The sequence below is a fragment of the Pinus tabuliformis genome, chromosome 8 (genome assembly GCF_031772625.1).
Source record: "Pinus tabuliformis cultivar Carrire ecotype Pingquan chromosome 8, CPIR1, whole genome shotgun sequence".
Classification (NCBI taxonomy): Eukaryota; Viridiplantae; Streptophyta; class Pinopsida; order Pinales; family Pinaceae; genus Pinus; species Pinus tabuliformis.
The window spans coordinates 47,211,971-47,225,961 of NC_142294.1; the positions used below are offsets into that span (position 1 = coordinate 47,211,971).

Below are 13,991 nucleotides of genomic sequence, written 5' to 3' on the forward strand. Positions count from 1 at the left end.
GTTGGATCTTGTGCAAGAGGAGATCAGGTGGAATACCAGGGACGGATCTTCATCAAAGGCATTTGATGAAGAAAATTGTGCTTTGGCTACCAAAGCAAAGAAGGGGAAGGAGAAGGGTTCTCTTTCCGAATCCAGTTCTTCCAATCATGGGAAGAAGGTTGACAAATCGAAAGTGTGATGCTTTCATTGTCATGAGGTGGGCCATTATGTTTCAAATTGTCCACGGAGGAAATCCAAGAAGGGATCCGAGGAAGGATCTGAAGGTAAGGCACTTGCTTCACAGTTTGAGTTGGATTTCACACTCTTTAAATGCATGGTTTCATCCATGGTGGGAAGTGGTTGGTTTCTTGATAGTGGAGCTTCTTTCCACATGACCGGTGACAAGAGTTTGTTCAGTACTTTGGAGGAGAAAGATCTCCAGATACTCATAGCGATGGGTAATGATGAGAAGTATAGTGTCTCAAGTGTAGGCACGGTTATTTTTCAGAGGGAGCATGGAGCTCACCTTACCTTGACCGATGTCAAGTATGTACTAGGACTGGAGAGAAACTTGGTGTCGATCGCGATGTTGGAAAACAGAGGCTATGATGTAGTCTTCAGTAAGGGAAAGGTTTTCCTTAGACACGTCATCACTAGACAGGTGAAGCAGATTGGTTCACGGGTCAAGAACCTATATGCTCTTGAGGTTCAAGATGCATGCAAAGCCTTGAGTAGCGAGGCAACTGATGTAGACTTGGCGGTTGAGAGGGAGCGTATATTACCTCTCAACATGTAGAGCCAGAAGAAGTCTCAAACGATTGTGGAGGAGCCCCGATTGGTGCAGCAGCTTCAGGAGGTTGTGGAGCAGCCACAACAAGGGAAGATGAGAGGAGATCGAGTAGAGACATCTACTCATGCAAAGACCTCCAGTAGGGGGGAACTTCGAGCCAGGTGGGCTGAGGGATCACATGCAGCCATACCTCCAGGTAGGAGGTGGGGCGATATAGAGTGATCGTCCCAAGGAGGAGGGGCAGGATCCTTGAGGTACCCAACCTCTTGGATGAGACCTTGCTACGGGAGCCCCGATGTGGAGTAGTAGGAACTGACTGATTGGGTAGAGACAGATGCGTATGGAGTGGCAGAGAGAGTAACAGTGTAGGGAATCCCAGGACAACGCATAGCTAGCAGGCTGTAGCAATGCGAGAGGCACAAGTGTTTTGCACAGTGCTAGGTGGCATAGAGAAGTGTGCAATGGTGCAAGATGCATGGAGATGTTGCAGTAGCATAGATGTCAGAGAGGGAGCACTTGTCAGCAGCAGGTAGAGCTTCAACATCAGAGTATGTTCCTAGCCCAACAGAGTGGTCAGTTGGGAGTGTTTTTGTTCCAAGTGTTGTTGGAGCAAGTGGACCGGGAAAATGTGTTGCATGCAGAACATTCCAGAGTTGCAGGATAGGGGTTGCAGATAATCCATATCTTGTTGAGAGGGAGTTTTGAAAATGCAACAAGATGACGGAGCTTAGTGAAAAGAAGTCGCCTTCACTAAGTGGGCCCACAGGCTATTTTTGGTGCAAAGTCTATTTTTAGACATATGGATCATGGTCTATGAGTTGCAGGATGCTATTTGTGGATGATTGGTCATGTTGGTAAAAATAGATGGACTTCTATTTTTAGACACATGGGCGGAGTCTATTTTTAGACTGCCAGTCTAAATATAGAACAGTCGAAAATTATTAGCTCTTAATAATATTTGGACTATAAACATTATCTTATCCTCTTTGAGCACTTCAGTTCGAGCTACAGATGTGGCACATGCAACTGCCAAAAGGAAATACACTTTTCTTATGGGTTAGTTGAGCTATTGCATGATGGACTTCAGTTAGAACTCAAGTGATTGAGTTTGGTGGAGTTGATTGACGAGTTGATGGAGCTGTGTTCAGTTTGACTTAGTTGAACTAGTTGTATTTAGTCTAACTGCAAATACACTAGCGATGAGTGATGTGAATTAATTATTAATTAATTCACTAATTATTAACTCATAAAGCAACTAAAGAATACATTAGTTAACTCAGTGCATGGACAGTTCAGTGGAGACAGGTGTTAGAGGTGGAGACTACTATCAGTTGTGACTATAGTTGTGCATGAGATTTGCACAATCATTGATTGAGATTGCCAATGAGGATTGCATGGTACAACAAAAGGGAATTCGAACTTGGATCATTCCTATTCTCACATTGGATTGCGCAGTAGAGGCAGGCAGACAGCAGAGGAGATTTGAACCTGTGACTTGTGTTAGCGCTTGAGATTTCACCCTAGGCTGAGGAAGGTAAACCTTCAAGGCAACATCAAACCATTTCACCTCGTAGCTAGCCCTACGGGGTATGAGAAGGCTCTCTCCGGTCAAACTCGGTAGAATATTCAATGGACAGAGATGACCAATACAGTGACACTGATATTAGGCTAGTAAACTGATTATAAAGGTTGATTTGGGGTTCTTTTTAATTAAATAACGGGGTTTTTCTGGGCTGCATGGGCAAAATCACAGCTTCAAACAGAGAAATATAATGAACAACACAGGTTGACGACTGAGGCAAGGTAGGCAAGGAATTTAGCATCAAATCTAGTTTTAAATGAGATGGCAAGACAGGTGAGGAGCTAAGGAGGGCAAACAATACTTTGAATCCTCCTTAAACAGTAGAAAACATTGAATTGAACAAACTTATAGGCAGAGCATATAATACTATGAATTCTACCTAAACACTTCATTTTCTCAATTAGAAATGATCATGAGGTGAATGAAACATAACAGTTTACATATGAGACAAAGGGAAAACTTATGCTAAATTAACATACCACATGAATCTCAGAAATTAGAGCTGCAAAATTTTCATTAAAAATCTCTGCAGAAAACTGTACATTGAAAGCTCTGTTCCAGCACTCAGCACTCAGAAACTCTCCCCCCCTCTTTTTACATAAATTTTATCTTTTAATATATCAAATAAACACAGCTGGGGGAAAACAAATCGACCCCAAGCCCTCTGCGCTGTTTCAACTGCAATGTACAATAATAGAAAGGAGCGTTACATTCTATCCTAAAACAGAACCATGTCCCTAAAAATCCTCTGATCATTGGCTAATTAAAAGATGAATGCTGGAGCGCAGATCTCCATAGGATCAGGATTGGAATCTTAAACCAAATCGCATTTTTGGTCTTGACTTAAGTTCAATTTGCCACGTTGCATTTGCCATTTTAATAAAACCACTTTAAACTAAAAACCTGTCCTTCTGATGACAACTGTACTGAAAGAGGTTTGCGTGGTTGCACCCAGCGTTTAACACATCCAAGCACATGCTATATGGTAGCATCGGCAACAGTTCACAGTCTGTCTTCTAAGAGCCACATCGCCCACAAAATCTCCAAAGGATCAATCGCTGGCGGAAATCATGGAACGGAATCCTGTCTGTCTCAGGTTCCCCATGATCTGAAACTCATCATCTGTTTACATTGAAAGTGACTTTCTTGTTATAGAGCTGTGCAGAGGAGGGGCGCTACTCCATCTGTAGCAGGCATATCAATTTTTAAAGCATGGCGTCCCCTAGTTCGATTAATTCCACGTTTTGGAAGGCCTCGGTTCAAATCATCTATTAAAACACATGCTTTGCACCATTTCTGGCTGGAAATATAACCACAGCGCTCACATACACCTTGTTCTGGCATTTTTGCTCAAGAAGAAACGCGAAAATTCTCACCTGATCTAATTATGTCAAGGATTGCTCTTGGTCTTATTTGTTCTAAATCTTTAATAAAATCACGAGCAAAGCCTCGATATGCATTTGGTGAATAAATGCATTCGGTAGAGAAGTAATCAAGCTTCTTGAAATATGCATACATGACGATCTCCTTTTCATATGTATATTTAAAAGGCTTGCATCTTGGAATAGATCCATCTTCCCCTGTTGTTATCAATGTGCATCTACTTAGCCTGGCAATATCTCCACGAAGAATATTTAATAGTACAGTCTCTGCTATATCATCTGCATTGTGACCAGTTGCAATTGTATCTGCTCTTACCATTACAGCCCCTCTATCTAAAGCCTGGCGATGAAAAACTCCACAAAATGTACATAATTATGTCGTTTAGTGATGCCTTCATCTATTGATAGCAAGAACAGATCTAGACCATAATTGTGTCGTTTATTCAACTCTGTCAAGACATGTGCTAGAACAGTGGAGTCTTTACCACCATAAGCTCCAATAGCAACACATTCTCCTGGTCTGAAAAGGTGGTTCTCGATAATAACCTTGTGAATCTCTTCTTCAAAGGCAAAATAAAAGCATTCCCTGCATACCTATTGTTGAGTCTTGGGTCTTCTCAGAGCAGCTCTCTTTTGTGCACACATGTCGCACTAGCGTCCCATTTTCTTTGGCTTCTCCATGTTCTGCTCCATTTGTGGTGTGCAGAGCTCACAATTCCATCAACGGCAAATTGAAGCCTTTTTCGGAATGAATATTTTGGTTTCACCGAGACGATCTTACAAACTAGCCATTACCTTCACGTGTAAGTCCAAACAGCCCACAATTTTTCTAGGAAAACTATAGGAATTCGGGCCAGCACATTTCAGGATTTTGGGCCAAGGTTTCGTGGTGAATCCATTTCTTTCGGAAATACGATCCACATAAATAGTGCATGGGAATACATATGGGCCACATAGAGTGTAACAAAGAGCGAGCTTATGAGAGTATATACGAGCCACAAGTTATGAATCTAACCACTGAATTATTTAGACAAAGCGATATGTAATCCACAGAGAAATGTATTCAGATCACTGTAATAGGCTGCGAGCTTTAGAAAATATCACAGTCAAACAAACATGAGCCTTAGAGAGTACCAATTGGATACCCAAAATTTAGTCTAGTTCACCGAAAGAGAGGCTACCAGATCAGAAATTCTTCCAATAAAGGTCACATAGACATGCTGCAAAGACTTACAAGGGTATATGAGGCTATGAGTATTTGATCAAGATCTGGAACATCAATTTTCCAACGACCCCTCTCTAACTTCATCCAACGCACTTGCAAGTTGAAGTTGTTGATAGTAAACTGGACCAATGAATATTTCACAAGTAAGCTCTGTACCAAGGGTGCCACTGTAGAGAACCTCTGTACCACGATAATTGAAACCATATGAAGATAAAACTTGACCAAATTCATCAACAGTAGAGTCTGATGTATGCTTTGTTTTCTTTGCGCTTTTACAGAGGTAGGAGCTTGAAGTCGCTGCCAGTTGAAGAGTTGAAGAACAAATTACATAATCTAAAAAGCAACATTTAAATGATTTCTTCTTCAAAACCCTGTTTTGAAGAAGAATCAATCTCTGACATGAGACGGAGTCTAACATTGGCTCCACTTGGGATGGCAGCTGCCGCTTTGTGGAGGTGCCAAGAACCGCAAAACTTTGGGAGAGCAGACAGTGCCTCCATCCATTGGGCAATGGAGTCATCATCAACACAACTCTTGACTTATTTTCAAACTGAAACTGAACTCAAACAACCTTCAAGCAAACTAAAACAAGATGTTGCCCTTATGGCTGCTTATTTATTTACAAAACCTACTCTAATCTGCTGTACAAATAATAGATCAGGTAATGCTAAAATGCCATATTAACCATTCAAGTAAACCTGATAATGAAGCCGCTTGAGAATGCTGCCACCAGGACACAGATGCAGATGCTGGCAGCCCTTCATGCACGTGGTGACCCTGGTCACGGAAAAGACAGCCTGATCTGTCAATCAACCTGAAAAATGTGTCCATGTATGCCGCAATAGGATCACGGACACCGGACTCTGTTGGCTGCCCCAACTCTGCAACACATGCTTCCAGCTGCACATTGTCAATGTATACCTCTATAGGCAAGTCTGTTATTGCTTGTTGTGAAGGAAGGAGGATTTCCAAGAACTTTTTAGGGTCTTGGAAATCATAAGACTGGATCTGCTCATCTAAATCTTGAATCTCTTTCTCGATTCTTTCAACAAGTAACTCACAGACGCTAGGATGATAATTCGGAGATTTCAAACATTGAAGGAAAAAACTTAAAACTTCTTCATTAATTTCAATATCCACTAAGCATTCTCTAAATTCGTTTAGAGCTTCACACAGTGCAGGGTTTGCCACATACCCTACCATTACATGAATGAATCAACAGGCACTGGAATGTCTGGATCGAGTTGGAGTCGCCAAGTGAATGGTTCAGCCTGCAAATGAATCTGACTATTATCCACTATCAGCATCAGATCTGCACCTTGATTGCATGTACTGGGACGAGACAATCAACAAGTCGAATGTTCTCCCCAGTATGGTCGCCATTATGTTAGTGCTTGAGATTTCACCCTAGGCTGAGGAAGGTAAACCTTCAAGGCAACATCAAACCATTTCACCTCGTAGCTAGCCCTACGGGGTATGAGAAGGCTCTCTCCGGTCAAACTCGGTAGAATATTCAATGGACAGAGATGACCAATACAGTGACACTGATATTAGGCTAGTAAACTGATTATAAAGGTTGATTTGGGGTTTTTTTTAATTAAATAACGAGGTTTTTCTGGGCTGCATGGGCAAAATCACAGCTTCAAACAGAGAAATATAATGAACAACACAGGTTGACGACTGAGGCAAGGTAGGCAAGGAATTTAGCATCAAATCTAGTTTTAAATGAGATGGCAAGACAGGTGAGGAGCTAAGGAGGGAAAACAATACTTTGAATCCTCCTTAAACAGTAGAAAACATTGAATTGAACAAACTTATAGGCAGAGCATATAATACTATGAATTCTACCTAAACACTTCATTTGCTCAATTAGAAATGATCATGAGGTGAATGAAACATAACAGTTTACATATGAGACAAAGGGAAAACTTATGCTAAATTAACATACCACATGAATCTCAGAAATTAGAGCTGCAAAATTTTCATTAAAAATCTCTGCAGAAAACTGTACATTGAAAGCTCTATTCCAGCACTCAGCACTCAGAAACTCTCCCCCCCTCTTTTTACATAAATTTTATCTTTTAATATATCAAATAAACACAGCTCGGGGAAAACAAATCGACCCCAAGCCCTCTGCGTTGTTTCAACTGCAATGTACAATAATAGAAAGGAGCGTCACATTCTATCCTAAAACAGAACCATGTCCCTAAAAATCCTCTGATCATTGGCTAATTAAAAGATGAATGCTGGAGCGCAGATCTCCATAGGATCAGGATTGGAATCTTAAACCAAATCGCATTTTTGGTCTTGACTTAAGTTCAATTTGCCACGTTGCATTTGCCATTTTAATAAAACCACTTTAAACTAAAAACATGTCCTTATGATGACAACTGTACTGAAAGAGGTTTGCGTGGTTGCACCCAACGTTTAACACATCCAAGCACATGCTATATGGTAGCATCGGCAACAGTTCACAGTCCGTCTTCTAAGAGCCACATCGCCCACAAAATCTCCAAAGGATCAATCGCTGGCGGAAATCATGGAACGGAATCCTGTCTGTCTCAGGTTCCCCATGATCTGAAACTCATCATCTGTTTACATTGAAAGTGACTTTCTTGTTATAGAGCTGTGCAGAGGAGGGGCGCTACTCCATCTGTAGCAGGCATATCAATTTTTAAAGCATGGCGTCCCCTAGTTCGATTAATTCCACGTTTTGGAAGGCCTCGGTTCAAATCATCTATTAAAACACATGCTTTGCACCATTTCTGGCTGGAAATATAACCACAGCGCTCACATACACCTTGTTCTGGCATTTTTGCTGAAGAAGAAACGCGAAAATTCTCACCTGATCTAATTATGTCAAGGATTGCTCTTGGTCTGATTTGTTCTAAATCTTTAATAAAATCACGAGCAAAGCCTCGATATGCATTTGGTGAATAAATGCATTCGGTAGAGAAGTAATCAAGCTTCTTGAAATATGCATACATGACGATCTCCTTTTCATATGTATATTTAAAAGGCTTGCATCTTGGAGTAGATCCATCTTCCCCTGTTGTTATCAATGTGCATCTACTTAGCCTAGCAATATCTCCACGAAGAATATTTAATAGTACAGTCTCTGCTATATCATCTGCATTGTGACCAGTTGAAATTTTATCTGCTCTTACCATTGCAGCCCCTCTATCTAAAGCCTGGCGACGAAAAACTCCACAAAATGTACATAATTATGTCGTTTAGTGATGCCTTCATCTATTGATAGCAAGAACAGATCTAGACCATAATTGTGTCGTTTATTCAACTCTGTCAAGACATGTGCTAGAACAATGGAGTCTTTACCACCAGAAGCTCCAATAGCAACACGTTCTCCTGGTCTGAAAAGGTGGTTCTCGATAATAACCTTGTGAATCTCTTCTTCAAAGGCAAAATAAAAGCATTCCCTGCATACCTGTTGTTGAGTCTTGGGTCTTCTCAGAGCAGCTCTCTTTTGTGCACACATGTCGCACTGGCGTCCCATTTTCTTTGGCTTCTCCATGTTCTACTCCATTTGTGGTGTGCAGAGCTCACAATTCCATCAACGGAAAATTGAAGCCTTTTTCGGAATGAATATTTTGGTTTCACCGAGACGATCTTACAAACTAGCCATTACCTTCACGCGTAAGTCCAAACAGCCCACAATTTTTCTAGGAAAACTATAGGAATTCGGGCCAGCACATTTCAGGATTTTGGGCCAAGGTTTCGTGGTGAATCCATTTCTTTCGGAAATACGATCCACATAAATAGTGCAAGGGAATACATATGGGCCACATAGAGTGTAACAAAGAGCGAGCCTATGAGAGTATATACGAGCCACAAGTTATGAATCTAACCACTGAATTATTTAGACAAAGCGATATGTAATCCACAGAGAAATGTATTCAGATCACTGTAATAGGCTGCGAGCTTTAGAAAATATCACAGTCAAACAAACATGAGCCTTAGAGAGTACCAATTGGATACCCAAAATTTAGTCTAGTTCACCGAAAGAGAGGCTACCAGATCAGAAATTCATCCAATAAAGGTCACATAGATATGCTGCGAAGACTTACAAGGGTATATGAGGCTATGAGTATTTGATCAAGATCTGGAACATCAATTTTCCAGCGACCCCTCTCTAACTTCATCCAACACACTTGCAAGTTGAAGTTGTTGATAGTAAACTGGACCAATGAATATTTCACAAGTAAGCTCTGTACCAAGGGTGCCACTGTAGAGAACCTCTGTACCACGATAATTGAAACCATATGAAGATAAAACTTGACCAAATTCATCAACAGTAGAGTCTGATGTATGCTTTGTTTTCTTTGTGCTTTTACAGAGGTAGGAGCTTGAAGTCGCTGCCAGTTGAAGAGCTGAAGAACAAATTACATAATCTAAAAAGTAACATTTAAATGATTTCTTCTTCAAAACCCTGTTTTGAAGAAAAATCAATCTCTGACATGAGACGGAGTCTAACAACTTGATTAAGATCTGAGCTAGTTTGTGTGTAGCAGGTGGAGATAGTACTGAGTACTTGTGAGGAGTATTGTACTATGTATTGTTACTAGCTCACTCGTCCCTCAGCTAATCAGCAGAGTGACAACCCTACCATTGGGATCAAATGGGGAAGAGAAGACAAGACAACCAATGCCACTGCTAAAAATAACTTCTTCACTACCAATGAAAAGCCTGTCGAGGATAAGAATGGAGTTAGGAGGGAAATCCTACCTTACTGTTGGGTGCGGGATCCCCCAAGGGCAGTTTTGGGGCTTAGAGCCCAAATTTTGGTCCAAGTTTGTAATTCCAAAGTAAAGACTCTGCATTTTGTGGGCATGGAGCGCGTAGTTATTAAAGAGTCATAGCGTTATCCACCCTTATTTTGATAATGTAATGTTGGCTTCAGAAGGTCTACCCGTGGTCCGTGAAATATGGGATTGTATAAATAGAGCGAAGCTCTAAGTAGTTAAAGCAACTAATCATAGAAAGTCTAAGGAATGAAAATGTATGCGAGATAGATCTAAAGTGTAAATCTAGTTTTAGGTCGTAGCGTAGGTAGAGGCTCTGCAGTTGAGTGTGCAGAGGCCTAGTAGTCTGCAACTGAGTGTGCGGACCCCTGAAGCTGAGTGCGCAGGGTGAGTTGAGTCTGTAACCATCTAAAGTATTAATAAAGAGAAGATTCTCTCATTTCTGCGTCTTTATTTCCTGTTTTATGCATATGTTGTATTGGGTATGAATTTCACTTCTAAGGCTTATATGATGTGCAAATATGTATAACTGTATTGGCTAAGTGAGCGCAAGTTAGAATATCTGTTTACACAAAGATAATCAAGATCTGGTAATAAGATAAGTAAGATACTTAGTCTAGTTTGGGAATAGCACAGTTTGCTGCCATAACAGAGTGAAAGCATCTTAGCCCTTGGTTAGGGCTATGTGAAAGCTGATTGTAACAAATCGCGAAGGTACTGAAGGTTAGAACAGAGCACGAAGCGACCTACGCGAAGGCAGGTCTAGTTGGAATAAAACGACATCACAGCTATCTCAAGGGTGTGGAAACCTGGTTCCATCATCCTCCCATACTATTTCGGGTGAGACTTCAGTCCGCGCTCTGCGGGCTGATGGCGAAAGGGCCAGTAGTGTAGGGATTTGTTTGGCTAAATAACTTTGAACCTAGGTCAGGCCCCCATAAGCCAACACATGGTTCCATTGTCGGGACCAGAATCTACATGAGAGATGTGTGATGTCGTATCATTGGAATCCAACTAAGAAGGAAATTGAAGGCTAGTTGGATAGAAGAATTCATGAGTTCGCAGCGCAGGAGAATAGAAACTTGTGACTGTCAAAAGAAGAGTGGCTAGACAACTACCTGTATACAGAGATCCATGAAATATTTTTCGTGTCCTTCCCTACTGAGCTATACGAGTGGATCGCGAAGCTAGCAGATAGCCAAGGAAGGTGGAAGCTTGACAGTCCTATTGTGTGGACCCCATAACTAGTGTGAAGATTGGAAGCATCGGAGGATAAGATCATGTGCGTCGTCGATCATTGGCTCGATCGTATTATAGGAAGATTCGTTACTGAGTTTGCAGTTGACACCTCAGTCAGTTATAGCGAGGCAGAGCGGCACTTTCTCAAAGGACCACGAGGTAAGTATGTAAAGTCTTTGAATACTTGGATTAAAATGTTGTTGTCTGAAAAGCGAGTTATGCCATTACCTTTATGTTCAGAGCTACGTGAAGTGGAAAGGTTTATAGGAATGAAGGAAATAAGGGTCCAGAGAATAGCCCCTTGATTTTACCTCCACGAGGGAACGAGGAAGACCTCGCGAAGTGTTATCCATCTGATAAGGCAAAGAATTCCATGAATACCACCTCCACCCACACCACCACCAGCTTCACCACCATCACCTCCATCTTCGCCCATACCAACTCCACCACCACTACGATTCAGTATGGAAAACACAGTGAAGTTTCCTGTGTTCAAAGGTTTTGGAAAGGAGGATCTAGACCAATTCTGGTTGTTTGAAAGAGTTGTATCGGAAGCGCAAGGTGTTACCAATGACCATATAAAGAAGGCCATGCTAGTTAGCGCCTTGCAGGATTGCCCACTGACCTGGTATATTAAGTATTCCAACGATAACCTGAATGTGAGAGTCGCGGATGTCCAAACAACGCTAAAAATAGAATTTAGCAGGCCTAAATCGAAAGCGCAGTTGATTGTGGGATTCAAAGAGATCACGATGCTACCAGGTGAGACTCCTTGGGAACTGGATCAGAGGCTGAAATGTACGATTCGCGAAGCCAATATGAATTTGATAGATGGACAACATCATGAGTGGTTTGTAGCTTCGCTACTACCACATTTAAGGAGTGCGCTATCACAACAGAAGATAACAACTTAGGCAGAGGCCTTAGAGATTGCTATGAGGCTACATGAGACACCGATGTAGGATCCTAACCTAGGAGTTCAACAAATCCATGCGTAGCTGAAGAATCTGTAGCTTGAGATGCAGAGTTTGAAACAGGACAGGACGGTTCGACCAGAAGTGTGCGAAGAAGTATGGTGTGTGAAATGCAAGGGTCAGGGTCATAACAAAGACCACTGCCAAGATTTTACGAATTACCTCGCAGGAGGAGGACTGATGCCTTTAAGGCCAGAAGCTCAAGCAGGACCTAGTGCGGTGCCTGCTTTGTGGTGCACGATCTGTCAAATAGTAGGAAAACATGCCATAGATAACTGCCACTTGTTACAGAAGTATACGCAAACTTTGCAACAATTGTTCTGCAACTTTTGTAGGTTGGTGGGACATGACGAGCATACTTGCAGAAGTTATGAGTTGATGATGGATAGAACTCCCACCTACAGAGTTCAGGCTAAAACGTTGCACCTTGACCAAAATGCAGGAATGGTGCGAACAGGATTTCAGGGGCACAGACGAGGTTGAGGCGGAGGAGGACCTGGTAGAGGTCGCAAGCAGTTGATTTGCTACAATTGCGGAGGGCCGGGTCACTATGCCAGTGTTACATAGTAATTTGTCACCGACCCCGCATTCCCTAATCCTGGACACTGTCGATTCGTGTTATTGATATCTGCTTTGTATCATGTTGCAAAATATGTGTCAATGTCTTCCCTGTCATTTTAGGAAGAATACCTCAGTTCATTACCCCTAGAGCAGACCATTTTTTACCTATGTTTTTGGTTTGTCATGGATAAGCAGTTGTTCCACCCACGAAGATGGCCAAGATTGAAGTAGCCCTAGCGAAGTTGTCGCTCTGTCTCTGTATTGCAATCGCGACGAGCTACTTTTGGCAAGTTTTTTAAAGAAAATGTCGAAGCTTAAAAGTGTAATAGCTTCATGGGCGGTCCTAGGGTTGGTTGATGGATAAGATGAGCTCGCCTCTCTCCTTTGGGATGGTTGTTCCACCTTTTGTGCAACCTCTCAAAGGAATAAGCTCTTTCTCCCATCTCTTATGGAAGCTCCTCCTCCTATAAATGCCTCCTCCATGGCTAAGATCAGCTAGCTTCAGAGTTTAGAGAGTTGGAAAATAGCTTCAGAGTTCAAGAATTCAGTAGTAGAGGTAGAGATTTTTGCTAGAGTGTGGAAGTAGCCTCTTATATAACTTAGACTGGGATAGTTTTGAGTGGATTTGGCTTGATTGTGAGATTGTTATAGCATCAACCTTTTGTGTAGGAGAGAGAGTTATTCGTCCTTTTGGGAGACACTCCATGAGTGAATGCTTGCGGATACATGCTGACAGGACCCTTCAAGGAGACTTACAACGTCAAGGCTTGGTTGTAAGTTTTACTTTAGTTTATATTAATACAAATCAATAGCTTATTTCCTATATCTTATGTCAGATTGCATATTTGATAGCTTGAATCTCCTCGACTCTTTAAGTAGAGCGTTTTTGTTGTATTCTATTATGTTTGTTGTTGTTCTCTATATCTTGTTTTAAGGTACAAGTGATTAGATGAACAAGAGCTGGAGCAACATAACGAGGACTTCATCAAACGAGAATTTGAAGGTAGGCCTTCATGACATCAACTATTTAAGGAAATTTTCTTTGGTATTGTCTTCGTTGTGACTAGACCCACTCTAGGGCTAGAGGGGTTGCCTTTGTCCACAGAGGGAATTTGCCTACATCACAAGCTGGCGACCATACTGGGGACCTTTGTCTTTTGTCTCTTGATTTGATTTTGTTTTTCTTGTTTATTGTATCCTTTACTTTTGGGATGAATTCTCCATATTGTGGGTTGTTTGACTACTCCTAGTAGTCTTCCCTCTAACATAAGTGATAGGTCTGGCCTTTTCTCAGCTAAATTTTCAAAATTTTCCTTTGATTTAGGGTCGTCGCCATTTATTTTATGACAGTCTCGAAGATAGTCACGTCTGCGCTATATAATTAGTTGTGCTTTATACTGTTTCACGCGATTAAATCATCTCACAGTTGCGAAGAGCTCTAAAATCGGCTCGACGTTGTTAACTAGTGTACTTCTGCGACGACGTCGCAAAGTGGCTAG

At 41.6% G+C, this 13,991-nt stretch overlaps 2 pseudogenes; both read right to left on the reverse strand.

Annotated features, from left to right (window-relative positions):
* Positions 1–3,500: 3,500 nt before the first annotated feature.
* On the reverse strand, positions 3,501–4,426 carry LOC149234073 (cytoplasmic tRNA 2-thiolation protein 1 pseudogene; annotated as a pseudogene).
* Positions 4,427–7,576: 3,150 nt separating this feature from the next.
* Positions 7,577–8,490, reverse strand: LOC149234074 (cytoplasmic tRNA 2-thiolation protein 1 pseudogene; annotated as a pseudogene).
* Between the last annotated feature and the right edge of the window lie 5,501 nt (positions 8,491–13,991).